This window comes from Dysidea avara, chromosome 6 (genome assembly GCF_963678975.1).
Source record: "Dysidea avara chromosome 6, odDysAvar1.4, whole genome shotgun sequence".
NCBI classification, from domain to species: domain Eukaryota; kingdom Metazoa; phylum Porifera; class Demospongiae; order Dictyoceratida; family Dysideidae; genus Dysidea; species Dysidea avara.
This window is the reverse complement of record NC_089277.1, coordinates 4,578,208-4,604,792: the sequence shown is the minus strand read 5'-3', so window position 1 is coordinate 4,604,792 and position 26,585 is coordinate 4,578,208. Positions and strand designations below refer to the sequence as shown.

The window sequence follows — 26,585 nt, the reverse complement described above, 5'->3', positions numbered from 1 at the left end:
CCGTACAAATTGTTAAACAGGTTAGTTTATAGAAATATGTTTAAAAACAGGTGTTTTTACGGGCATTCTGAACACGTAAATTTCGCGGTACAAGGCTCCTTTCTAGCTTCCCCTTCGTTACTACACAAAGAACTTACACATGAATCGAATCGCCTTTCATCAAGGAGTCTGATAAACCAAACTTCGTGTCTGTCAACCAAAATACGCGGAAGTTATGGCGCTTTGTTTAGAGGACGGTGTTATTTTATACGAAACGGGCGTAACCCATTCGGAAATCCGGAATATCTTACACAAGTTTTGATATGTGCAATGGTCAGGGCACCAGCTTTATTATTATTATTATTATTATTATTAGCACTTTACAGTGACCAGCACTGAAGGTCTGACAGCAACATGTGCTGCAGCCTTAAAAATCATTGCAGGAAAAGCCTAACAAATCCTGGGACTTCTTCATTGTACTTTAGGGACAAACACTATTCTGGTGAAAAACAATTATAGATTTCCTTAGTCAGATCTCAGTTGCTCTATAGTTTTCAACTATGGAAGTCCACAGTTAATCAAGGGAAAATTTCTTATTAAATCATTTAACACAACATAATTTATACAAAAATACTGACTGTATTTATTCCATCTATGTTTTGGTGTTACATGCATGGAATTAATAATTCAAATGTTTTACATAAGCTCAACTCCTGGCTCAACCAAAAGCAGACCACAGCCTACAATAGTAAATAACATTAGAGTCATTTGTGACCGGATTTCACAAAACAAGGCTTCCACACACACAAAATCAAACTTACGATTTTACCAGAAATGGATTGCTGGTCTAATACACCATAGGCGGATCTGAGGGGGGGCCAAGGGGTGCTGCGCCCCCCCTGGCCCTTCTCTTGCCCCCCTTGGGCTCACACTACTATACTGATACCAGAAACTGGAATCATGCATTCACACTGTATTCAGAAGTATAGAAAGCCAATGTGCAAATAGAAGACAACAGTTATAAATGTACTTTACAGTTATACTGTACATTGTAAAGAAAGTGAGGCAAATAAGTTTGAGTTTTTGTGTCGAGATCGAGATACTCTAATAGAGCAGTCACTACTCTAATAGAACAGTCACAATTTAATGTCATTATAACAATACTACTTATTTTTGATTTAGTACACTTTACCATCAAACAGGTTTTATCTCAGGATAGGCTAACTAATCTTTATATGCATTGCAAGCATGCAGTTCGTTCACTAAATGTTATCAAAAATGCTCTCAAATTCAACCTAGGAAGTCTAATGGTTAAATTTTTTTCTCTAGCTACAGTCTTACAACTGTATGTCTATCATTCATCCAGCTATACTGAATAAAGTTATGCAACTGAACATAACTTGTGTACTAGAATTCCTCTTAGTGGAACAAACACTGTTGTACACTAAATTTTCTTGCCCCCCCTTGGCCCCCCCTGACAATACCTTCTAGATCCGCCTATGTAATACACTATCATATTTCACACTGTACTTCCTTCAGCAATGACAAGTCTGGTTTCTGTAGCAGCTTTCTTCCGACCCTGTCAAAGCCACGAATGTGAGATTGGCACCATTAAATGGCCATGGCTTTGTGATAATGGTGTGTAGTGAGCTGGGACTTCACGGAGAGCTCGCCAATAGTGTTCTCAGTCAATTTGGAGTAATTTGAGGGCCATGGAGGGCCATGGAGAGCCCAAACTTGGCCTCTGGATTCCAATCGTCTTCTTACTCCATTTTATACCCGTATATTAAGACCACCGTCCACCCCCACCCTCCCACCCTATTATTACCCCCACCCTCCCACCCTATTACTACCATCTGTGATATTATTACCCGCTCGAAAAAAGCTGCTCAAAACAGGGCAAATTTTGGGTATCAGAAATGTATACACCCACTCAGTGATAGCTAGTGAACAGATGAACAATTGGTGCAAATTTTGTTTGCACAGCTGTAGGCACTGGGAAGTTATTACGCAATGATTCCTTAAAATCGCCATATCTCCTAACAAAGCTTTGTGCGTCGAAGCCTTGTTTTGTCAAATTCAGTCACATTTATAGATTTGAGGTCTACCTTGTCTTGTTATAAGGAGTATTTTGAAATAGCTGTTTCAATTCTGACTAAAGATGGGATTTATATAGGTATAGTATTGGACAGCGTTGTAAGTGGGCCGGGTCATCCGGATTATCTGGGTCATTTGGGTCACAAAAAACCTAGTCTCACGTGATCTTGGCGGCGTTACTTTTCTCCTCTTCGAACTTCTCGTTCCTGACCGTCACAAATCTACAAGCTGTGGTACCGTGGTGATTTTCGTAACGGTACCCGAGAAGGTTTGACTGTTTAGTTGCTGTCCCGTTCTTGTGTGTTTCGTTTACGACAGATAGTACGCGTCAATTGGAACTAACATCTTTAAACGACGGCTGATGGTGGAAAAAGAAAACTAAGCCCAGGGTCAGTGTCTCCTGAGACTAATCAGGCAAAGAAGTACCAAGGAGATTCGTCCCCAGTCAATAGAAATGGTGTTTTGGCGTCCCTTCCTGGCTCACGATGTCCACACTGTAGTGAAGCTTGCCTCTCAGAAAGTAATGCTGTCCAATGTGACCTGTGTGGAATATGGGCTCATGCAGAATGTGAGGGTATTTGTAATGAATTATATGATAAGTTTAGTGATGTGTGTGCAAATATCAATAATTTGTCGTATTTCTGTGAAGCTAACCATTGTAATAGTCGCATGAAGCAACTTGTATATGCCCACCATGCCAACCTTGAGCAGCAGGTCGACATTCCTTCTTTGAGAACAATACAAGCTGAACAAGCAAACCTACACCGGTTGATTTCTGAGGTGTCCATGAAAGTTGATGATTTAAAGTTGATGATTTAAAGTCTCGAAACAATGTTCTACGTAGTGAAGTTGAGACAACCTCAGAATTAATCAGTGTGGAGAACCAATCTATTGTACGACCTGAGTCACCAGCATCAACGTTTCTTACTGTTGCTGAAGAGTTGGATGACAGAGAACATAGAAAAAACAATGTGATAATTTACAATTTACCTGAAACAAGCCCATTGCAAGATGAGAAATGGTTTACAGACCTCTGTAAAACTGTCTTTGACACTGGCGTAAAAGTCACCAAAATCCTACGACTGGGCAAACCTACTGAAGACAAAACTAGACCATTACTTATTGTATTAGATGATTTGTCTCATAAAGAATTCATAGTTTCTCATTCCTATTATCTCCGACGTCACTCCCAGTATAAGAATATCTATGTTTCTACTGACATGACCGAATTTCAGCGTGACAAGCACAGGAAATTAGTACAAGAACTAAAGCAAAGGAGAGAAAGGGGTGAGAAGAATTTAATAATACTCAACGGTGAAATTGTACTTAGAAGATATCGTAACCTAACTAGTGCAAGTAATGCTCCCCCTGTTGGAGAAGTGAATAGTTCCTGATACAAATAATCTTAATATTAATCTTTTGAGTGATAATTCTGACCTTTTACCTATTAATAATACCCAATTGACTACTCATCAACTAAAAATTTTAAATCTGAATTGTTGTAGCTTGCGAAGTGATGCAAAAAAGGCCAGTTTCTTAGCTCTTGTGAACGAGCACAATTCTGATGTAATATGTGGTAGCGAATCTCATCTCGACCAATCATTCTATACATCTGAGATATTTCCTGATACATACAATGTGTTCAGGAAAGACCGAACCTTGGGTGGCGGAGGAGTTTTTTTGTGCATAAAGTAGCAGCTGCAAGTTCTAGAAGAACCATCTTTGGACACAGAAGCCGAACTGATCTGGATTAAACTAACACCTCCCAACCAAAGTCCTATCCACATATGTGCTTTCTATCGCCCTCCAACATCTGACTTGTATCCAATGGAGCAACTCCATCTATCATTATCTAACCTGTTGAACCAATCTAAGACTCTACCTAACATCTTGCTAATGGGAGATTTCAATTTCCCAGGTATTACCTGGAATAGTGGTAATGGCCAAATTAGTACACCAACTTATGGCAGTAGGCTGAATAGCTTATTTTTAGAAATAATCAATGATGTTGGTCTTGAGCAGTTTGTACATCAAGCAACGCACCAGAATAATATATTGGATCTAGTTTTTTCTACACATCCGAATATTTCTAATCTTAATACTGTACCTGGCATCTCTGATCATGATGCAATCATATTTGACCTTCACATAACTCGAAAGCCAACAACAGGTAAAAATCAACAGTGTTGCACTATATCATAAAGGTGACCTCCAGTCGATAAAAAATGATCTTGCAACCTTTAGTAATAATTTTCTGAACAATGATCCTCAATCTAGAACTGTCGATCAACTATGGCAGGAATTCAAGATGGCAGTTGACAAAGCAGTTATTGATCATGTTCCACACAAAGTGAACAACTCACGTAATAGACTACCATGGATAAATAGGCAAATTAAAGCAGACATGAAAGTACGAAAACGCTTATACAACAAAGCTAAAAGAAGTAATTTGCAACATGATTGGGATGCTTACCATAAAACAAAGAACTCCATAAACACTAAATTGAAAGAAGCACATAACAACTACTATAAAAGACTGTTTGATAACTCCTTTAGTGGTAACCGACGACAATTTTGGAAATACATCAGAGCCAAGCGTCAAGACAAACCTGATATACCTGCATTATTCGTAGACGATCAACCAATTCATAGTGCAAAGGATAAAGCTAATGCTTTGAATAGTCACTTTAAATCAGTTTTTACAGAAGAAAACTTGTCAACAATACCAACTATGGATAATCATACTGATGTACCCAACATGCCTGATATATCTATTTCTCAAGCTGGAATATACCAATTACTTACATCACTTGATGAACACAAGGCCAGTGGACCAGACTGTATATCACCTTACATCTTAAAGCACTGTGCAGATGAAATAACACCAATATTACATATAATTTTTACTCAATCTCTATCTACAAGTCTTTTACCAAATGACTGGCTAAAAGCTAATATATGTCCTGTACATAAAAAGGGTAGTCATAGTAATGTTGCTAATTATCGTCCTATTTCATTAACCTCCATTTGTGCTAAAGTCATGGAGCATATCATATATCACTCTATCATGAACCACCTAAATCAGAACAACATATTAATTGAAAATCAACATGGATTCAGAGCTAACCATTCATGTGTAACCCAACTCATCACACTATCTGAAGATATCTCCTTTGCTTTAGACCACCAAAAACAAATAGACATCATCCTATTAGACTTTTCCAAAGCATTTGACACAGTACCACACCAGCGACTACTAACCAAATTAAGATTCTATGGAATTAATGGTAATAGTTACAATTGGATCCAAACTTGGCTTACTCACCGCTCCCAGTGTGTTGTGTAGATAGCGAATCCTCAAGTCCAGTACCGGTGCTTTCTGGAGTACCACAAGGCACAGTGCTTGGACCATTATTGTTTCTGTTGTACATTAATGACATTACTAAAGATATCAACTCACCACTCCGTTTGTTTGCTGATGATTGTCTACTTTACAGAGTTATTAACAGTGCAGAAGACGCCAACATGCTTCAAGAAGACCTGAATAGGTTATCAGAATGGGCAAACACCTGGCAACTTAGATTCAATGTTAGTAAATGTACTGTCATACGTTGTACAAGATCCTTGACACCATTCAATCACGTCTATACCCTCAATAATGACATCTTAAATCTATCTGATCAACATACTTACTTGAGAGTAATCCTTAATACATCACTATCTTGGTCACCACACATTTCTAGTATTGTTACTAAAGCATCTAAAACACTTAATTTCCTGAAACGTAACTTAAACAAATGTTCAGAACAAGTTAAAGAATCTGCTTATCTAACAATGGTCAGGCCACAACTAGAATATGCATCTGACGTCTGGGACCCTCACCAAACTGGAGATATTGTAGAACTAGAAAAAAATACAACGAAGAGCAGCACACTGGGTAATGAATGATTATGGTAGACTTAGTTCTGTCACCTCAATGTTAAATCAGCTTTCATGGCCAACTCTCCAGACTCGCCGCAAATTATCTCGACTACAAACTTTACAAAAAAATTTTTACCAACAAATATCACTTACAATTCCTCCATACTACCTACCAACATCACGATCCACGAGACAGTACCATCCACTGCACTACATCTTACCACATGTATCTACCACAGCACACCAAAATAGTTATTTTTCAAGAACAATTAATGATTGGAACTCCTTACCAGTAGATCTTGTTGAAGTTGCAGATGCTGACATTTTTAGAACTGGACTACAATCATTATTGTAATTGTGTTACATGTATTCGGGCAAATCTGAGCACACCAGCAGGGCTGACTACTCAGTAATAATAATAATCATAATCACATTCTGTCCGGGTCAAGTGGGTCTTATCCACTTCACTGAATATCTGGGTCTGACCCGGATGCGATCACGTGTGACTATAAGTTGATATTAACAAGTTCGATTGTATTGATGGAAATGCAGTTGCAAACACTCAAGAAACTTACGTGGAGCCACACCCACCATTCAGGAATATGCTTTGCTGTCTGTGTAGGGTATGTAGAGCCACGCCCCCACTTATCGGAACTGTACCAGCTGTGCTCTGTGGGTATGCATGCATCACCAGATCCGTGTTGCTACTTGAAATGTAGGTGACTAACTTCTGGAAATCCTGTAGCTTTTTTTTTTTCCAGGGGTGCCTGCACCCCTTGCCACCACCCCCATCACCAGATGGTAAAAGTGCTGGACAAAAAGACTGTAAACTCAAAAAAATCAACGAGATGGCAACACTTGGCTTTCCAAAATAGCAAGGTCAAGTGCTCCAATAGTCACAGGGCTGCCACGGTGTGACCTTGCTCCACGCAAGCAGGTCACTGCTGACCTGAGCAAAGAGAAGCTGGTGGAACATCTAATCCATGATACAACACTGCTGTAAGATTGGCCCCGTTGAGTAGATAGCATAGAAGCTAGACGCTTATAAGCAACTGTAGCTGCACTACCCATTCCTCCAAAAGTGGAGAAAACCAATGGAGTGAATGAGCCCATTTCAACATCTCTTATTCTCTGTTCATACATCCTTTGTTTATCTCTTTCAAACCTTCTGTACAAGGAAGAAACCGCTGTGTTTCGATAACTGGGAGCAGTTGGATTGAAAATTCTAACATCAAAGAAAGCCTTCTGAAATCCTGTAGCTGCAGGTAAACTTATGTGGAGCCACCCCCACTTAATAATATATACGTGGAGCCACACCCACTTGATAATGTGTAGCTACTCACTTCTTGCAGACAATTTTTTTATAGTGTAAAAAATTGTAGTGGAACTTGTGGACTTGTAATCTAGCTCTTGGGGCACGCCTCTATTTTAATTAAACCGGGTCAAATGCGGGTCAGAATCCCCGTCAGATCCGGGTCCGATTCGGATTACTGATTCGGGTCAGTGGGTCAAACGGGTCAACAGTAGTGACCCACTTACGACGCTGGTATTGGAGCACTGTTTTTGCTGTGTAATTATATTAATAACTATGAATTTAAAAACTTGACTTGAGCAGCTATAATTGCTACCACTAATGTACACATACTACTACACATTATGAACTCAATGACATGTTTCAGTAAAGTTCCCTAAGCAGGTGTCTGATCATTAACATGCATTGGAATAACATAGCAGTAAGCTATTGAAAACAGCTGTAAGCTATACAAGATGTCAAAATTCTTGCAAGTTACCACGGTTCATTCCAAATCACCTTCTTCCATACACCAGCACTTCTATTTCAGCAGAATTGTCAGACTGTGGAACCATCTACCTGTAATCAACACATCTCTTTAGTACATCAACTTGAGTAACATTTATAAACTATCTCCAGGAAGAATTCGTAACCTGATTTACCCTGCAACTTTCACACTGTATAACCTTGTTATCAATGCTCAGCCCCATTCTAATTTCCATACTTTTAACACAATTAAGTCTGATCAGTGACTCAACACAATTTACTTGTAATTAACTCATGCACACACTGTATGCAAAGCTGCATGTAGTTCAATTTGTTTTCATGCAGGCTACAGGTCCGTCGAGTCCTGTAGACCTTCAGCTTTTATGTTGTGAAGTTTTAATAAAAATAAACAGGTTAGACTATGGAATAAACTAACTGTAGGGCGAGAGTTGTACTTCCTGGCTGCTCTATTAGAGTGACTGTTTTATTAGAGTATCTCGATCAGTATCTCGATCACTTTCTATAAAGTCAAAAGTAAAGTTTTGTTGGGGGTTGAATAGCTATAATGGATACTAGTTAAATGTAATTGAATGCATATAGTTTTGAATTACTGTTTAGTATAGCAGTAGTTTTTCCATGATAAATTGCTAACACAGCTCAGTCTCTACTAGAATTACTATAGCTACGTACTTAGCTGAGTTTGAAAGGGATTATGTCGAAACCAAAGAAACCCATCTAGATTCGCCACTGGCCGCCCACTGCATGAAACTGTCAGGACTTGAGTAGCTCTGTAGCTAGTTAAAGCCAGTTAGCTAGCTAGTTGGTTAACCAGAAGGTTTTAAATCATCTCCTTGGATGAAGGATTTAGCTAATGTATCAATTTGGGCTGGTGGCCCATGCGCGTATGGGTATCCAATGTGCATGCGGGATGCCCCATGGGAGGTCCGTATGGGTATACAGGAAATTGCATTGTCTGCAACTACCGGCCTTGAGCGGTTTGAGCATGCACGTGTTTTGAATAATAAAATGCGTGCAATACAGGGTTTTGGTATTTGCTAACTAGTGATGATCCTACCATTCCTGGTATACTCGCCGTAAAGGTGTGTATAATTCCGGTTATGCAACGATTTAACTGACCCGGAATTGAACGGCTTCGATACCTGCGTACTGTTATACCCGGTATTGCGCGCGTTTTATTATTCAAAACACGCGCATGCTCAAACCGCGCATGGCCGGTAGTTGCAAAGACAATGCAATTTTCTGTACACTGGATTTCAAGTCCGTTGTCCAATTTAAACTGGCGCATGCGTACGGCGCGAGCATTTCAATGACTGTGACTGACAGCCATCTTCACATAAATGAAACACATGCGCGAGTTTGAATAGGACAACAGACTTGGAATCCAGTGTAGGCGCAATCTGTGAATTTGCGCAGTTTATAAATTGCGCTGCGCATTTTGTGAATGCATAAAATGCGCAACAATTTATAAATGGCAGTGGTTACTGAACCAAAAGTCGGTTCAATAAGCCGGGCTCGCTATTGAACGGACAGTAAAACTTAGACAAAAAAGGGTCACTAAACGAAAAAAAAACCCGCAAAACTCAACCTGGGCTCGAACCCTGGACTACTGGAACTGTAAGCAGTGGGCTTACCACTGCTACCTACCCACTACCCATACTTTTCTACCTTACAAACGCTACTCACGTAGTAGTCTCACTATATACACTATAACACAGTAAGAAGAACGTAACCTAACGGCGAAGAAGAAACCAAAGCTAGGGTCCGCAACGTGAAAATGAATTCGTAAGAAACAAAATCTCCAACTATCGTAGTATGTTACCCTTAGTACCCCATCACTAATACCACCCTTAGTTTGGAACTGCGTTCCCTTGTTGGAGAAACACGCGGATTTTAACATCTCACATTATTATTATTATTATTATTGTGATTTTGCTGCTGAAAGACATGGATACAAACTGGGGGGTTGGTATAAAACTAAACTAGACTATAAAATACAGCAGCTGGTGTGCTGATAAGAGCTATCAGCACCCAATTATAAGTTAAGATTACAAGGGAGCAACTAAAAATTACAAGTAAACTAATTAATTAACAAAGGGGTAATTGGGGTGGAACTACACCTATGACAAGGACATACAACATGATAAGTACAGTAATTATTGTCATCAAAGTTTGAAGTGAACATGGCCCAGAAGATGTTGTTTAACTGTCTCTTTAGTGTTGCTATAGATAGATCTAGATTTAAAGGTGGCAGTACATTCCATAAACGTGGTAAACGGTTAAAATAAAAGTGGCGGGAGGTGCTATATTTCGTATAATTATGAACTAGCTTGGAATGGGTTGATGATCTTGTAGAACTGTTGCTGTTAAAATGGACCCACTTGGAGATGTCAAAGTGTAAAGATGGATTCTTGATGGATTTAATAAAAAATAACAAGTCATAAAATAAAAAATAAAACATGATTGATCTTTACTTCGTGCGCTCCAAAGAAGACGTCCAGAGCTCCCAGATTCTGAGTGTGATATCAAGTGTCGTTGGCCTACCAAACCATGCATAGAAGTGAGTAATAATTTGCCTGTGTTTTCCACAAAGGCTGATTTTCTGCTGATGAGTAGAGAAACATTTTCGTTCGAGGCGCTCTATCAGCCAAGAGAAGAGAAGCCAATCCTATCACATCAGATGGTAATGAAGTTGGATGTATAAGTATTCCACACACCAAGTTTGAAAGAGCTGCGACCTTTCTATCCATCTGGCTGGCAGAGATGAAATTTTCAGTGCAATGATTTTCAATGATTTTGGTGGGTTTCCTCCTTCCTACTGTTACAAACTGTCTTCCTAGGAGCTTTAAATCAGGGGAACGTACAGAAGAACATCTGAGGTTTTTAAGAAGTGGTAAAATCCTTGAATTTAAAGTTAAAAGTCACGTCCATTGCAAGCTACTACTCTAATTGAATATTCACTCTATTTTCATCGTGGAGACTTATGAAGGGTGGCATACCCCAGGGGAGTTCCCTGGGGCCATTGTTGTTTTTAATTTATATGAATTCTCTTCCAGCACAGTTGGCCAATGGTTTACTTTTACAGTATGCAGATGATACAACTATTATTTGTACTGGTGCCACCCCAGCTGCTGTACAAAATACTATGTGCTCTCAACTTTCATTAATACAGCAGTAGATTTTACAGAGTAAAATGGAAATTAACTTCAAAAAATCTTCCGTTATGTGGTTTAAAGCCTCCAATCGTTCCACAAAGTTTACATATCCTCCTATATCTGTTGGTGGTGTTTTCTACAAGTTACTGAGAAACAGAAGTATTTAGGACTTATTTTTGACTCTACTATGTCTTGGACCCATCATGTTGCTAATGTGTGCCGTAAAATGTCGTACTATCTATGTTTGCTTAGGTCTCATCGACATGTTATTGATAATAGTTTGATGAAGATGTTATTAGAATCCCTGGTATTGTCTCATTTGTCTTACTGTGTAACAGTTTGGGGACCATCACTGGGGAGCACTCTACTGTAAAGACTTTAGAGGATGCAGAACCGTGCAGTAAGGTTGTGTTATGACCTAAGGAAATATGATCATGTGTCTGGATTCTATCATAGATTGCAATGGTTGCCACTGTCTTATTTTATTCAGTTTAAATCACTGTGTTTAATGTACTACCAGTACCACCAAGTTAAATGTATTCCACTTGAACCACCGATTGTTTTCGGTGGAACTACTTATAGTACAAGGACACCAGTATATTTTGCGAACATACCTATGTTCCGCTTATGCTTTACTCAACGTTTTTTTCGTTATAAAACCATTCAATGGTGGAATGCATTACCATCATCTGTAACTGACTGCAGGGGCGTAGCCAGGATTTTTGGAAGGGGGGTTCCAGCACCAGCATTGAGTTACCAGAAGCAGCCGCTGAGAGATTGTCAATATTTTAATGAATCAAAACTCAGCAAATTGCTATATTTTATGCAAAAGTACATTAATTATGATGCATATAAGTACCCCTGGGATGGAGGTAGTACTAGATAAAGCTACCTAGTGGAAACAGACAGCATAACACAGAGACACATATAGTAATCTGTAAGTGATAGTTATATCTCACTGTGGTATAGGAGCCATGAATCCACTGATACAAATGGAATGACTTACAATCAAAATAATATAACTATACAAATATGCATAGTATGAATTCATTTTGCATAACACAAGTGATAAATTACTGGAGCTCTATATCTTTAAACACTGCATACCAAAGCTATAGCAGTATAAGGTCATGCTAAGTTTTGCATTTAATGTTAGAATGTCTGAAAAACTTCATATGGACATGGATATATTTACATGCATGTTCTATTAGAGTATACCTGACTGCTCTATTAGAGTATAAACCTGACTGCTCTATTAGAGTATATCGATCTCTTTTAACAAGTTTTGAACAGGGCTCATGTTACCTCCTGTGAATCCTTCCCTGAGATATGGATGCAAGCTTTATCAATTGTTGTGCTGCGCCATTACACTATATTACTCACTCATTTTGTCCTGCCACACTAAATGGTGTGCTAAGATCCTGCTTGCAGAAGTCTAAATTTTACGGGGGGGGGGGGGGGTTCCTGAACCCCCCTCCCTACACCCCTGGACTGTATTAATTCTCCATTTTGTGAGTACGTGGATGTTCTTAAGCAGCACTGTGACTCACTCCTTTGATAACATTTAACATGATTGTGTAACTATATGCATATTTGTGTGTGTGTTCGTGTGTGTGTTGTAAGTTGTTTACCTTGGTTGTCTTTGTATCGGTTATACCTTGCGTTGTTTAGTTTTGTGTGTATTATTTATGTATTGTAATGTGTCCCTCCGGGCAAGGAAGAATGGCTGTAGCCGATTGCTCGGAGGTTAAATATAAATCAAATCAATAAATCTATTAGAACAACCATGTATAGGCGCTACATTTGCCATCTGTGTTAATTGAACAGTTGTAGACAAGTTGCTTAGTTATAAGTTGCACAGTCGTTATAATATTATTTTATAAATAATGTAGAATATAGATACAGATTAAAGGCCTTGTGTATATACGTCAATAATCCTGCATAACCTAGCCAGCTAGCAACTTCTTCAATGTTTAGGGCAAAGGCTATAGCTTTAAATCACACTGAAGAACACACTTGTACTATGTATAATCTGCAATGTTCGAGGTGCATATTGTACACTTCATGCAGTGTGGTTGGGTGATTTTTGTACATGTAAAGTAGTCTTCCAGGGATGGCATCCCAGACATTCTGCAATGTACATGATGATAGAATCACTGCTAGTTTTCACTAATTGTTGACATGTGTAGTTACATTTTTATCCAAACACACTTAGGAGTGCATCTAGCTATAGTTTCATTTGAAACAATGTGGTACATACTTTAAAAAGTTGCACAGTGTAAATTTATATTTATAGCATTACAATTTCCATTTTGTCACTAGTACTCTCAGTCAAGGTGTTAGAATACAAAAGTCTTCTAGGATGGAATTCCAGACCCCTACCATGTAGTTGATCTCATGCTAGGACCAGCACACTAAGTGTTGCACTTCCCTGTGTTCTATGTTTCAGCATTTGTCCCGCTTTACTTTAGGATACTGAACTCAATGATTTTCGCTTAGTTTCCCTGGGCCTCGTACAGACTTTGCCTTCTGTGCAAACCCTCCAGTGCCCAACTGGTAGACTTGATAATAATAATAATGTTGCACACTCATCTCACTCACATTACTTTGGAAAGCACGTGATAGCTGTCAATCTAATGATAGTTCATGGAATGATTGGCAGTATGATTTTAATGCAAGAATAGCAAGTGCAGATGAAACACCTTTATTTAAGGGGGGTGGGGCTGGGATCTAGATCGATGATGCCATGGTCTAGCTGTAAGTTGAAGACCAAAAAAAGGTCACTACCTGCTGACAATAGTTGCCCTCCACCAAGTAGACTATATCTCCTCATTTATAACTACATACATAGCTTGCTACACTGCTCCTCTAAGAATACTGTGACTGTTCTATTAGAGTATCTCAATCTTGACTGCTCTATTATAGTATCTCAAATTATTGATGCTATTGAACTAGGCTCTCCATCACAGCTATAGATAATTTTAGGGGGGCTAAGCCCCATAATTTTCACAGGGGCTACTTCTCTGCCACCCTTGAGGAATATAGACTATTTTACCAAAAGTTGTGTTAACAACTTTAAAGTGTAGCACAATAAGCACATACTAAATTTATAATTATGAGCATAAGTAAGCATGTTTATCACTGCAATGACTCCTTCATCAGTAGTTGCATTGTGCTCAAGAAGTAGACAAACTGCCAGGTCTTTCAGTTCTTATTCCAGCTCCTGCATCCATTTTCCACATCCTATTACACTGTAAGCTATATAGTGAGTGTTGTTGCACAGAGCACTCCAATGCATATGGACCTGTGACAAGTAGAAATCAATACAACGGGTTAAATACATTCTTTGGACAATAAAATGCACTAACGTGTTCAAGGAATTATTCAACCATGCACATCTCCTTTCATTTAATTATCAAGTACTTGCAATTGAATGTAAAAAGTTCCACTTTAATTAGCCCATACAGACACAGGTTCCATCTGGGTGCATGCCCCAGGGCTCTGAGACAGTACTTTCGGTGGCCATTTTCACTTTAAAAATTAAGCAGCTACTAACAGTTGTGATTGCTCTTTTAGAATGATTAAAAGCACATTGATCTTTCGCTACAAGAATTGACCACCAAAATTGGGGGACCATGGCCTTGTGGTTCCCTGCCCTATTTTCACTACCTGTGCAAAACATGGTAGGACACTGTAAAAACGAGTGCAATCTATTGGTCTACTACACCTATAAAGTAATAAACTACTCTAATAGAACGATCACATTGACAGATAAAACTGAAGCTTTACCTCTATCTTAGTCATGAATCAATAATAAATTATTTCACAAACTCATAGGCTATATACACAACAGCATTAGGGTATTATGGCTATACCTGCATTACTGAGTTGTTATTTGTTTAGGCAGTTGCACAAGATACATAATTATTATTGTACGTTAGAAAACCAGGTATGTAAAATGAGGTTACCTGAGCTGGTCCTGTAATAGAGTGCTCCAGCTGATACAAAATGATTACTTCATAGCAAATGAATGGATTTCAAATACTATTAGACTCTCCAGCATCTGCATTGCTTGCATCATAAATTGTGATCCTATTTTGGAAAACCATACATCTAGGCACATGCAAAATTTGTGGGAATTCTCAATTGAAAAATTTCAGTGATTTTTTAAAATAAATTTTTTTACATATTCTGATAAAGCAACTATTAAGCCTTCTTGCTGTGAAATTTCACACCCATAGCTTCTTTTATCTAGGAGATATACGGAAGTATATCAGACCATGTAGTAGTATCACAGTGCGTGGGACAACAATTAACATACAAATTGGGTGATTTGTTCATCCCCAAAACCAAACATTTTCCTGTCTTTACACAATATTACAAGTGATTTAATTGAGAAAAAGCACAAAGAACACATGATTAAACTCTCAAGAATCTCTTTTCATTAATTTTAGATTGTAAGAATGATGATCTTTGTCAACAAAGTGATTTGTCATCAATTTGTCACATCTGATCACTATAATGCTTCAATGCATCGTCACAAAATTTTCACACAAGGTAGATAACCACTCAGTGCTTCATTGTAGCTATAAAAAACAAAATTGGCCAATGTGCCCAGATGTATGGTTTTCCAAAATAGGGTCACAATTATCAAGACTTAAATGTCCATAAAATGCACACTTTCCAAGCAATCTATACAGCTGTTCAATTGACACATCCAAAAGCAGATGGTAAATGTAGTGACTACATGGTTGCTCTAATAGAACACTGAATGTTCTATTAGAGTAGTAGCTTCCAATGACCTTTATTATTATTATAATAATTGCAGGACTCTGAAAGAGTATACATGCAATATAGTATGCAGTTAAGTTAGGTAGTTAATTAAGTATAAAAAGAATTATAAATTATAAATTGTTTAAGAAATCAGTAGCAGATCTACGGAATGCTTCAAAGGAATCCAAATTAACAACTGAGTCAGGTGAACTATTCCACAATCTGACAGTAGCTGGGAAGAAACTGAATTTGTGTATATCAATTCTTGCCTTTTAACTTTAAGCCAAGGATTTCACCACTTCTTAGAAACCTCAGATGTTCTTCTGGATCTTCCCCTGATTTAAAGATCCTAGGAAGACAGTTTGTAACAGTAGGAAGAAGGCAACCCACCAAAATCACTGAAGATCATTGCACTGAAAATTTTATCTCTGCCAGCCAGATGGTTAGAAAGGTCGCAGCTCTTTCAAACTTGGTGTGTGGAATACTTATACATCCAACTTCATTACTATCTGATGTGATAGGATTGGCTTCTCTTCTCTTGACTGGTAGAGCACATCGAACGAAAAAATTTCTGTCTACACATCTGCAGAAAATCAGTCTCCGTGGAAAACACAGGCAAAGTTTTGCTGACTTCTATGCATGGTTTGGTAGGCCAACGACACTTGATATCACACTCAGAATCTGGGAGCTCTGGACGTCTTCTTTACAGCGTACGGAATAAAGATCAATCACGTGATATATTAAAATCCGCGTGTTGCTCCAACAAGGGAACTCAGTTCCAAACCAAATGTGGTATTAGTGATGGGGCACTAAGGGTAACATACTACGATAGTCGGGGATTTGTTTCTTGCAACTTCATTTTTCACGTTGCGGACCCTACCAAAGCTGAACCCGAGCCTAACCCTAACGCTAATGTTACTTTTCGCTAGTCTGGCGCGGCCGCCCCTTCAATTAGAGATTAAGGGTCTGGTCTGTCTAGCATCACGTACTTGTGTAGATGGAATGCGGTATTACATCATAATACACGCACAAAATTAAATTCATATTCCTTTGTTTTCGTTGTTAGGCCAATGAAATTTGATTAGCAGTTTCGCGTCATCGCCCGCATGCTTTTGATACACCCGCATGGAATTTCATTATTGGTATTTCAGATTGAAATACTCTAATAGAGCAGTCACTTTTACTCTAATGGAACAATGAGCTATACTCTAATGGAAAAATCACTAGTTATATGGATTAGTAACGTATTTTAGCTATTTAATGCAGGAGTAATCAATGTAGACTCACTTTTTTTGGCAGAAATCTTCATGTTTGGGATGTGTGTTGTGCTTTTTGGAAAATAATGAATAATGAATAATAACCGCCCGCCCGCATCAAATTTTCTAAAATCTGAGCGAGAAACTGGTAATCAAGTTTCATTGGCCTTCGATAATGTTTTACTTTGTCAAAGAAGTCAGCGAAAGTATTCTCGACAAACGCCTTCTGTTGTGTCCTCGGCTTTCAGAAAAGATATCTCCACGTATTGTCACCATCACAATGCACGAGAAAAGTTCGTACGAGTAATGCGTTAATTTGCAACCAAGTGATCTGATTGGTTGCACCTGATTCTCGTAATCTGACACAAGTACGCGATGCTAGACAGACCAGACCCTTAATCTCTAATCGAAGGGGCGGCCGCGCCAGACTAACTTTTCGCATCCCCTCAATAAAGTCGAATGCTCGGGAAAACTACTAGACGCGAAAATAAAAACCTTTCGGTTCAGTAACCACTTCCTTTATAAATTGTGCAGGTGTCGTACTGACATGGCAAAGGGCAACGCGAGATGCAACACATTACAGTTGTATCGGTTGCCGACCTACTGTCATTCGAAGTGTTGGATCACGAGATTTCCTCGTGGCAGTGTATGCGAGGTGTGAGTTTCGAATCACTATATCAGTGAGTTTAGAGATATATACGTCGGAAAGAGGGTCACACACAGAGAGCTTCTGTAGAGGAAAATATCTTGATCCCAATCACACCAAACTGACGGTAACTTAACGGAGGAGGTGCAGAAGATAACAGACGTATCGTGGCTGATGCACGTTACAGCAGGTTCACAACAGCGGCAAGCAGGAGGGCCGACGATTGAGCGGATAGAGGACAACGTGTTACACACTGCTCATCGCGTCCGAAAAACATGGCAAACAGTCACATATTACAGTATACGCATGCGCATAACCTAAGGCCTAAAATACAATAAGGAAGTACAATAATGAATATACTATAAAGTCAGTTCATGACATCCTCCGGGCCACGCAAGATCTGGGCCCAATCTGAGACTTGTGCTCTAGCTTTAACTGCTGCTGACCGTTGAGGTCGTGAGGGCAATTGGGGTTCAGTATCATGAGGTACCGGTGTATCTGGAGTACTGTCATCCAATATATCTTGAGAGTCTGGCGTTTCTGTTTCTACATTCACTTCCAATGGATAAAGTTTGATGATAGGTCTATTCGTAACTCCATTTACAGTGCGAATAACAGCTGATCTTACTGCATTATCATGCCCTCACTGTAGTTCCTTCACCACTGCCAATTGCCATTTCAATCTAGGAACATCATCATGTACAATGACTATATCGCCAACTTTGATTCTTTCCTTGTTTGTACCATTATTGACAGTGTGAGTTTCTCTGAGAGATGTCAGGTATTCCCTTTTCCATCGATTCCAGAAATGTTGGATTATTAGTGCCTGGGCCTTTGCTTTCTTGCTGAGTGTTGTGTAACTTAGAGCCAACTTCCTGGTAGTTCTCATCAATCACTTCATCTTCTGCAGCGAGAGAGTGTGGCACAGTGTCAATAATCCTTCCATAGAGGAGATGGGAGGGCGTTAAGGGCTCTGGTTCATCTAAATCCGAACTAACATACGTCAGAGGTCGATTGTTGAGGTGAGCTTCAATTTCTACAACGATTGTTTGCAAGCTTGGTAGAGTAACGTAAGCACGACCAAGAGCTTTCTTGAGAACATTCTTTGTTAGTCCAATGAGGCGTTCCCAGTATCCACCATACCAAGGTGCACGACAAGGGATGAACTTCCATTCTACTCCCTGTCTTCCTAAGCCTTCCTGTATGGTCCTGGATTCAAACAATGCTCTTAAATCCTCAGCGCCGACATGAAGGTAGAAGCATTGTCAGACACAACAAGTTTTGGCAGGGACTTTCGGCTTGCAAATCGTCTGAAGGCTTGTAAAAATGTCTCTTCGGAGAGGTCAGTAACTACCTCTAGGTGCACTGCTCTACTACTTGCACAAGTGAACAAGCATATGTACGCCTTAGATTCTCCTCCGGATGTTCGAACATACAGTGCTCCCGTAAAATCTATTCCGGTGACTGTGAATGGGTTCATCATCTGCAACCTGTGCTTAGGAAGTGGAGGTGGGCTTGGAGCCTTGTAATGACTTCCAGACAATTTGTTACAAGTAACGCAGTGTCTCAAGATACTTCTCACATGTCGCCTGGCTGCTGGTAGCCAATACAGTTGTCTAAGGTATGTCACAGTGCTATTTGTGCCACTGTGGAAATGCCTTTGATGAATATCTTGAATGATGAGTTCAGTGAGCCAGTGCTTCTGTGGCAACAGATAAGGGAACTTCACTTGTTGAGATACTGGGGCGTTATGTATCCTTCCCCCACAGCAGATAATGCCTTCGTTGTTTAGGTGAAGGCGTAGTTGACGTATTAGTGGCAAGCGAGATGCTTTGGACTGGAGATTGGCAATTTCATTACAGAAGGAATGTTGTTGGACAGACTTGATCCACAATACCTGTGCATAGCTGAGTTCAGTTGGAGTTAGATGTCCAGACAACTTTGGTAATGTTCGCTTAATGTTGGTTATGAAACGCAGTACGTAGGCTGTAATTCTAAGAAGTTTTGTCAGCTTGCTATATCTGGTGATGTCAATGATCTGGCCAAGTCCAGGCTTGAGAGTAGCAGGTGCATCTGTAGCTGGGAGAGTTGGTTCGACTTCTTCATCATTGGTTTGGACATCGAGGACAGTGGCTGGAGACCATGTAGGCCAGTTAGATTGTGATGGTAACCAAGGTGGACCATGGGACCATAATGTTGATGACTGTAACTGGGTTGAAGAGATTCCTCGGGTTAGAAGATCTGCAGTATTGTCATCCGTATGACAATAACCCCATACAGAAGTAGGAAATAAGAGGCAAATTTCTCTGACTCGATTGGCTACAAATGGCTTGAGCTGTTTCTTGCTAAAGATCCAATGCATTGTGATTTGGCTGTCACTCCAAAGCTTGATCTTGATGGAGTCTAACTGGGGTTGTAGTGTAGAGTGAATGAATTCTGCAAGCTGCGCAGCTGTGACAGCTGCCCTCAATTCAAGTCGAGATAGTGTTGTGGTCTTCAGTGGTGAGACTCGTGATTTCGCCATAACAAAGTCAACTTGTCCTGCACTTTGCAGGTACGCTACAGCTCCATACGCTTTTGTACTCGCGTCAGCAAACACATGTAGGTAAACAGACTTGTTTGAAGACATGACAGAATACCTGCGTGCCACTACCACACTTGCTGATTGTTCGACATCTGCTGCAACTTGAAACCATCTGTTGTTGAAGTCATCATCCAGGGGTTCGTCCCAGTTCACTTGCTTACGCCATAGTTCTTGTATCAGTAATTTAGCTCGTATGACTATTGGGGAGAGCCACCCAAGTGGGTCATATTGCTTTGATGCTGCTTGTAATATGTTGCGTTTGGTCATGACAGTGTTGCCATTTGTAAGTCGACGTTGTGAGAGTGCTAGAGTGTCTGTGCAGGTGTTCCACTTCAGACCAAGAACACTAACTGTTGTGTCAGTGTCAAGTACTCCATCAGCTTGAGCTGTTGCTTGTAACTTGGGGCTATTGGATGCCCATGAACGCAAGTTGAAATGTGCAGTGGCCATGATGGATCTGGCATCAGTGTAGTAGCTTAAAATCTCTTCCTCTGTTTGGCATCCCGAGATTACATTGTCAACATATAGGTTGCGTTTAATGTCAGATGAAACTGGAGACTCATACAGATCAAGATGACGGTGTAGAGTTGCACTTAACATGAACGGGGAGCTTGTGGACCCAAACAAGACTACCTTAAATCTGTATGTGGTGAACTGGCTCTCTGGATCATTAAGATTTGATAACCATAAAAATCTTGTGTAGTCTCTATCCTGTTCGTCAAGTTTAACGTGGAGAAAAGCCTTTTCAATGTCGGTTGACAAGGCATACCGATGTAAACAAAAGCGTAACAGTATCGCACATACATCAATTAAGGGTGTGTCACCAACCAATAGGCAATCATTGAGACTAGCATACTTTGGCGATTGACGACAACTGCAGTTGTATACAATTCTCACCGGAGTTGTAGAGGAATTCTTGTACACCAGATGGTGCGGTATGTAATGAACTCCAGTGGTGGGTTGGTCACTCTCAGTAGGTGCACGCTCAATGAATTGACGTTGTTCTTGTTCAGTGATGATGTTACCATAAAGCTGAAGCATAGTTGGATGGCATCCAAGCTTTCTAGCAAGTGCACGTGTTTGCTGTTCACAGATTGCCCGATTAGAAGGGAGGAAAGGATGGTTTGGTCTCCATGGGAAACGAACTATATAGTATCCATCCTTGTCACGTGATATATGGTCCCTCTGATACATTGCCATGAATGGTTCAGGTGATATGTCAGTAGAATGTTCCACAGGTGTGGGAGTGTCTGAGCTAGTGTCAGGAGATGAATCAGTACAATCACAAAACTCGAGATTAACTGCTAGAGTTGTGTAAGCATGAGTGACATGGGGTTCTGATTGCATAGGAAGTGGCCCTGAAAGTAGATATCCAAGCTTGGACTCCATGGCAGTTGGACCCGTACCCCTGACAATGTGATTGCCCATGATCTCCCAATAATGGTCGACACCAATTAACAATGAAATCTGAAATTTTTGTGTAAAGCCAATAGGATGGGCCAACTTCAAGTCCCGCAAATAAGGAAGGCTGTGTAAAGTTGAGTTAACAAAGTTTTGAACAGGTGCTGCTATCTGGGGTACAACTAAAGCTGAAATTGCGATGTCACCAACATTGGTTTCGAGCATGAACCTGATTGTGTCAACCTGGTACTTAGAGGTAGTTTCACCACCAAAGCATGATATACTCAAGTTTTCTCTATGGTGGGGGTGCAAGCCCAACTTATCAGCTAAAGTCTGTGTTACAAAGGACCGTTGAGCCCCTTCATCAAACAATATATTTGCGGATACCCTGTGGTTGTCAGCTCTAACAAACGCTACAGCGGTTTTCAAAAGACAGGCTGGACTAGAATCTCGGTTGCCAATCAGGGGCTGTGTAGCTGTAGTAAGGCCAGCAATTGGCTGAGTTGGAACAAAACTCTGTGATGTTGGATTCAACGTACTTGGCAATGTCTGAGAGGATTGTGGGGGCTGTGGATTGTTCTGTGTGGTAGGGTTTGTTTGGGTTGCACTAGGTGTGCTTTCCATTCCACACAAGCTACTGTGGTGCTTCTTATGACATCCCCTGCACCTATTCTTTGAGTTGCAATTAACAACCTTGTGGTTTCCCAAACAATTAAAGCACAGCCGTTCCTTCTTCACTATATCCAGTCGCGCCTTTACATCAGTTACCACATTACAGTACACAACACTATGTTGTCCCTTACAATACACACATATTGGTTTTGCATTCACTGACCTCTTCTCGCCTGCTGACTGTCCTTTTCGTACACCCGTGAAAAAGGATCCAGTGACACTGGATTGACTATGATCATCACGACTTTCTTGACCAGATTCTAGAATAGTAATCTCTCGTTCAATTTCAGTACGAAGTTCATCAATATCCCACTGATCTGAGGTGTGATTCCAAGTGAGATTCCTGATTACAACTGGTGGCAGTTTCCCTAAAATCAGAGAGACTAACAAATCTCCATAGGTGTCCTTGCTCTTCCCCAATGATTCCAAACCTCTTATGTGGCTTTCGACAGTGTCATACAAGTGCCTTAGACTAGATGCAGTATTGGAAGTGTCGGGTAAATTCAATAACGCTTTCATGTGTGCATTTATGATTTTTTGTTTCTTTCCGAATCTGGCTTCCAGTAGAGAGATGGACTGTTCATAATTGGCACTGGTCAAAGTAAATCCGCTGACAGTTCTAGATGCTTCACCCTCTAGTAATGATCGCAAGTAGTTGAATTTCTCAATGCCTGTGAGTTTGGGGTTTGAGTGGACAGCTGATTGGAAGGAGTCCCAAAATGTTTGCCATACAAGCGGGTCTCCAGAAAACTTCGGCAAGTCGAGCTTGGGTAATCAACTGGCGGGTGCAGATTGAACTATGGACTCTCTTGATGCAGAGTCAGGGGGAGTGACTGGTGAGACAGCTGTGGTATTGTTCTTCTCTAAATATCGCTTCAAACGTGTCAACTTCTCTATTAAGGTGTCTTGGATTTCTATGGTCTCAAAGGTGTCTCGTTCTGAATCATCAGCTCCTTCAATCATGGACTGTATTTTCACATCGAGTTGCTGCAATGATTCAGCCTTGCGGTTCAACTGGTCAATGTATGACATAACTAAACTAATAGTGTCCTCAGTAGCGGGTTGCGTCAGGTCTAGTTCCTCTATCTTGCCATAGATGCGCGTTAAGTGTGCGCGGTACGCTTTGCGGGATCCCTTTAACTTGTCCATTCCCTCCATCCTGGTTTGCTGTAATAAAACACCAGAAAAGAAATGTTTACCAGTGAATTGGCTTGCCTTGACGGGTACCGTTATTCACTGCCACGGTACCACGACGTCTGCGGGGCCAGGGGCGGATCCAGAGTTTGGAAAGAGGGGGGGCACTTTGCTGAAGTTGAAGAGCAAAAAACAAAAAAAAAAAGTCACAGCAATATAATAACTAATTATCCTTTACCAAATATATTAGCTATATCACGTATGTTATGTAAAATAAAATCCTTATTTATAGCTTCATAGGTAAGCTACACTGTCTCATGAACATTGTGACTGCTTTATTAAAGTAATTGACTGCTCTATTAGAGTATCTCGATCTTGTATGCAATTTCTTGAGGGGGGGCAGGCAGCAGGGGCGGATCCAGAGTTTGGAAAGAGGGGGGGGCACCTTGCTGAAAAACAGTTGAAGACCAAAAAAAAAAAAAAAAGGTCACAACAATAATAACTAGTTAGCTATCCTTTACCAAATATATATCACGTCTGTTATGTAACTGAATAATAAAATCCTATTTATAGCTTCATAGGTAAGCTACACTGCCTCATGAACATTGTGACTGCTTTATTAGAGTAATTGACTGCTCTATTAGAGTATCTCGATCTTGTATGCAATTTCTTGAAGGGGGGGGGGGGGGGGGCATTTGCCCCAAATGCCCCATCCTGGATCCGCCATTGGGGGCGGGTCACAAAACAGCAAACCAATCCTGGTCACAGCACCAATATCGTGGCTGATGCACGTTACAGCAGGTTCACAACAGCGGCAAGCAGGAGGGCCGACGATTGAGCGGATAGAGGACAACGTGTTACACACTGCTCATCGCGTCCGAAAAACATGGCATACAGTCACACATTACAGTATACGCATGCGCATAACCTAAGGCCTAAAATACAATAAGGAAGTACAATAATGAATATACTATAAAGTCAGTTCATGACAAGACGTTTTGAATGGAGTGGAAAGAAGTGATTCTAATTAGCCCTTTCATTGCTGAAACAAAGAAGCCGGTTCGTTTTGTTAAACTACCCAGAGCTCATGCAGTGAAGTTCAGGAAGATGTTCTATATTTGCCTGCCAAGCAAAGGGCAAGAAACTAAATCTGCTTTGTTTGTGCCTGCCCTTCACAAAATTCCGGCTGTATACTTACAGAATGAGAATGACAAAACTGTCTCAGTTAGACCACCATCATTTAGTTGCAACAGTTGAGAATTTTTATGACGTAGTAGAGTGTGTGCATTCAACTGAAAATGGACATGTAGACTACAAGAAAATACTTACAGAGGTATGGAAGTATAGTAAATTATGTATATATGCTATCATATTCTCAAGCATCACAAAAATTTATAGCCACTAATCATAAGACCTGGACATTGTGGAGATGGGTGGTTAATTATATAACAATATTATAATACTGCAACAAGAAGTCCAGTTCCACCCAAGTTTGTAATAATGCCAAGCTGTACTGAAGGACAAGTCAGGCTGGATTTTAGATGATATTTTTGCAAGAGACCAAACCTTTGTGATCCCCATAGACATAGCAACCAGCTGTCAATTTATGGAGCCCACCTATCAATTTTCTGATGGAAAAAGATTGATAGAACAGTCATTTGTTCTAATAGAGCAGTCAGCAAGTGATCTTAGAGAAATCTGTAGGGGCATGCCTCCAGATCCCCTAGCTATGTGTGTATTTTCACACTGTACTTAGCTTTACAACTACCTGGAACAGACCCCCTGATTTCTTCACTGCTCAACGTTGCTTGGTATCTTAATTTGGCATACTGCAGTACTTATAATGCGAACATCATGGACCTACTTGAGTCTTCTTTTATGTATCTTTGCTGACAGTGGAAGATGTTGATTTGTGGTAGCTAGCTTCACGTAATGGCTTCCCTACATGTGTAACAGAAGTTATCTGTATTTTCTGTTACTGCAGTGACTAGAATGGTTCCAGAGGAGCTTCCCATGCAATGCTGTGTAAATGGCTGAACATGGCTGAAAGCAAAGTGTAGTGACCTAATTATTGTTGGGGCACGTTTAGATGAATACATGAAATCTGGCACCTGTTTTCAATTAACTATTTGACTTTACTCTGTTTGTGCAGACTACCCACTGAGTGAAACTCAACTATCCTTTGTTTAAAATGAAATGTATTGAAATAAGTTAGACTATGCCACAAAATTATTATAATTATGCACCTATTAATTGCTTCAGCAAACAGTTCAATATACATTATCACATTCTGTGTACTCATTTGTACCATTAAGTAAACATATACATGTTTGTATTGTTTGTATCTATATTGTTCTAACCTTCTTGATGAATAGTTGGATTTCTTAGTGAATCAGTGAATTTCTTTTCATAGTCTGCTGTATATACCGATGAGTTATGATGTGTCACATGCATTATTAACAGATAATGTTTGTTTATTTAGAATCACTTGATGACTATTGTCATTCTTGTGGAACGATTAGTTTGGATGATGATATGACTGACATCGTGAGGTCTAGCTATGCAAACAAATTATGTATTCATGTGTGGATTCCATAGGTCAGATGCAATAGTTGCTCATCAGGGGTACGTACGGTACTATGAACGACATCTAGGAAGACATGTGGTTACAGCCAGGCAAGATGAAAGTGGATATAACTTTTCTAGGTCTTGCTGTTCATCAAAATTGATCAAATGGAGCTGTGCCTTTGTAACTCATGTATTGGAGTATACTTAGCTACATGTGTAACACAACATAACTGATTCCAAACACTACATGTTTGCACTAATAGCTGTATGAGGTGACATTATGTAACTGTGTGTTGTGTTACATCTGCATGCAACATTTATGTCAACAAGAGTCTCTTTGGCACAATTGAAAGGTCCAGCAGCACAGAATCATATGTAATGACTCCTATTACTACCAATGATCATTAAGTTATTAACTTTGATGATAAGAGCAACTGTACATGTTACTTAACTTCTTTCTCAAGAATTTATCAGTTACAGCCACCCACCTCCAATCTAAACTCTCCTTAGCAACTGTACATATGTATGTATGTATGTAAATAAATATGTAAATATAAAGTAACATAGGGTAATGTACAAGGCTGTTGGTGCATGTTACCTTCAG

At 39.9% G+C, this 26,585-nt stretch overlaps 2 long non-coding RNA genes across 4 annotated transcripts; one reads left to right on the top strand and one right to left on the bottom strand.

Annotated features, from left to right (window-relative positions):
• Positions 1-2,234: 2,234 nt before the first annotated feature.
• On the top strand, positions 2,235-26,241 carry LOC136257968 (uncharacterized). Its single transcript, XR_010702474.1, has 3 exons — positions 2,235-2,644; positions 25,896-25,960; positions 26,012-26,241. It is a non-coding gene; the product is annotated as an uncharacterized lncRNA (long non-coding RNA).
• LOC136257967 (uncharacterized) lies at positions 5,492-6,422 on the bottom strand. 3 transcript variants are annotated; one of them, XR_010702472.1, is made up of 4 exons: positions 6,151-6,422; positions 6,049-6,106; positions 5,770-5,979; positions 5,492-5,720 (listed from the first exon to the last, which is right to left on the bottom strand). It is a non-coding gene; the product is annotated as an uncharacterized lncRNA (long non-coding RNA). The 3 variants fall into 3 exon arrangements; XR_010702471.1 differs by having other exon boundaries at positions 6,049-6,113; positions 6,171-6,422; XR_010702473.1 differs by having other exon boundaries at positions 6,171-6,422.
• Positions 26,242-26,585: the final 344 nt, after the last annotated feature.